We start from the raw sequence: 2,961 nt of genomic DNA, 5'->3' as shown, positions 1-2,961 counted from the left end.
TTGGCCTCGCGTGTCCATGCCACCACCGAAAACAGGGAACCCCATGCATTTCTGAAAATAGGACACCCGTGGGAATCTGCAGAGGGCTGACTTGCAAAAATCGTCCCAGAATGTATTACCCAGAAGCCCCAGCAAAGTCTGAAATGTGCCAAAAAAACCCACATTTTTCACTTTGTCGGGGGTTCGGGGTAAAACATTCTGGTCCACTTCGCGCAAGTTGGACCTCTGTGGATTCCCACTGGTGCCCTCTCTTCAGAAATGCATGGGGTTCCCAGTTTTCCTTGATGGCTTGGACACCCTAGGCCCAAATCTGTGGGTTATCCCCCCAAACCTTTTTGTGGTTACCAGTGGGTTAGCCTTTTCCCTTTGCGGATAGATTGGTGAACCCACACATGTGAGGTACTGTTTTCATTGTGACACCTGTGGGAACGCGGGAAGGTATGACATCTGTTGTTGGCATGTTTCGGTGGGTGAGCAGAGTGAAATTTCTGGAAATTGTGTTTTTTACCCCCAAATTCGGACTTTGCCGGGGGTTCTGGTAATAAATTCTGGGCCGCTTCACGCATGTCGGACATCTGAGCTCTGGCTGCCCTGCGTTACAGCTTCTCCCCACCAAGGAGTCTCGGCGGTGTGCCAATACCTCCCCGAAGGGTAAAGCTGTAATGCAGCCCAGCCGCAACTCCAGGACATTTGGAGGTGATCTGCCCAGACGGGCCATTCCCACCCACAACACCAACAATCCATCCCCAGTCTCACCCACCCCCCACTGACAGTGGGCCCCAACAATAGAATAATGAAAAACAGTGCTCACATAACGTGCTCGGGTAGAAAAAGCTGTAAACAAAACAAAAAACATGTGTTACCTACGGTCACACCAGCAAAATGTAGCCCTCCCTGGGGGTAGGTGGGGGGGCTGTCCTACACTCCTCCCTGGCCTCAGGCGTCCCTTCCTAGGAGCAGATATCTGGTCCCAGGGAGGGCTGCATGACATGGCATCCACTCCATTGCGGGTGGGGAGTGGGGAGGTCAATGCCTCATCCCATTAGAAAATTCCCTGACCCTTTGGGGTGCCCCACAGCCCCCCTAAAATGCGTTCCACCATTTTCCCTTTTTTCCTTTGGTAACCCAACTCCACTTGGTGCAGAGGGGCACATTGGCGTGCCAATCATGGCCCGGGGTGACCAAACCTTACCGCTCCACCCACTGGGGGGCCTGTCCCACAATTATTGGGGGCATCTCCCCCCTCACCCCAAATGGGTGGCGGGGGCACCTCATGCAGCCCTCCCTGGGTCCCCTACAAATGGCTGCGTGAGGAAACCCCCCTTCATTTGGGGTGGGGGGGAGAGGGCCCCCAAAAATGGTGGGACAGGCCCCCCAGTGGGTGGGGCAGTAAGGTTAGGGCACCCCGGGGTCAGATTGGCACACCAATGTGCCCCTTTGCGCCAAGGCAAGTTTAGTAAACAAAGAAAATAATTCAAAATGCGAGGCTGCCTTTTAGCGGGGGGCGGAGTGCCACCTACACCGCTGGGGAATTTTCGAATGTGAAGGGGGGTGCACCTCTCCACCCCCACCCCAATTGGAGGGGCGGCCCATCTCATGTAGCCCTCCGTAGGGGCAGATAAGGGGGGGCTGTCCTGCACTCCTCCCTGGGCTCAGGCATCCGTTCCTAGGAGCAGATATCTGGTCCCAGGGAGGGCTGCATGACATGGCACCCACTGCATTGCGGGGGAGGGGGGAGGGGTCCAACACCCCATCCCATTAGAAAATTCCCTGACCGTTTGGGGTGCCCCACAGCCCCCCTAAAAAGCATTCCACCATTTTCACTTTTTTAATTTGGTAACCCAACTCCCCTTGGTGCAGAGGCGCACATTGATGTGCCAATCTGGCCCCGGGGTGCCCAAACCTTACTGCCCCACCCACTGGGGGGCCTGTCCCAGCATTTTTGGTGGCCCTCTCCCCCTCACCCCAATTGGGTGGTGGGGGCACCTCATGCAGGCCTCCCTGGGCCTCCTACAAATGGCTGCGTGAGGTACACCTCCCCTCCATTTGGGGTGGGGGAGAGGGCCCTCAAAAATGGTGGGACAAGCCCCCCAGTGGGTGGGGCTTTACGCACGCGACGTGAAACTGAAGGTAATCCAGCCCCCTGGCAGTGAGGGGGGGACCTCCCCCTCACATAGCCTGGGGGTTGGATTACAGTTTTTGTTTCAGGGATCACACAAAACAAAGTGCCGAAAAGGATGAGGTATCTCGTCCTTGGCAACAGGGAGGTAATCCCAAGGACGAGATAGCTCGTCCTTGGCACTAAAGAGGTTAATGAAATGACCTTGCTCATAGGGACGAATTGCCTGAAGAGCTTGTCGCCGCTCATTGATGGGTTAAATGGAGTATTGTGTTCCTTCAATAAAAAGTAATTGAGACCTAAAATAATAATGACACAAAGTAACAACGTAAAAGAATGCCACACCGTTGAAAGTGCAGTGGAAGCATATCTTCAGAATGGCTGTGTGACCAGCGTCATTGTCATTCTCATGTGTCAGGATGAAATGCGAGGAGAAAAAGAGAAACAGTCTTTAGAGATTTATTTGGACCCCAAGAAAAAATGGCAAAGAGAAATAGATTAAAACATGGTGCATTTTTATCTAAATGAGGAAAAACATGAACCAAATGTCACTCCGGAGGTAAATGAAGAAAAACACATTCCAACCATCTCATAAATACACATGGGAGAGGGGCAGCCATGGATGCCTATCCATGTGAAAGGGCATCCTGTAATGAATGAAGCCCCTTCGGCGCTTGACCATGAAAGGAGTTTAATGGAAAGATACTCCGGTAAATAATTGACAGGGAGGAGATCCCAAAGTTCAGAATAAAGAATAAACACATTGTTGGCCTAGATGACCCTGAGTCGGGACAAAGGATTGTAGGAAGATTCATGTTAAAGATTACAATTGTCCATGGCAC

Source organism: Ambystoma mexicanum, chromosome 5p (genome assembly GCF_040938575.1).
Source record: "Ambystoma mexicanum isolate Mex_15411 chromosome 5p, UKY_AmexF1_1, whole genome shotgun sequence".
In the NCBI taxonomy this organism is placed as follows: domain Eukaryota; kingdom Metazoa; phylum Chordata; class Amphibia; order Caudata; family Ambystomatidae; genus Ambystoma; species Ambystoma mexicanum.
This window is presented reverse-complemented; position numbering follows the sequence as displayed.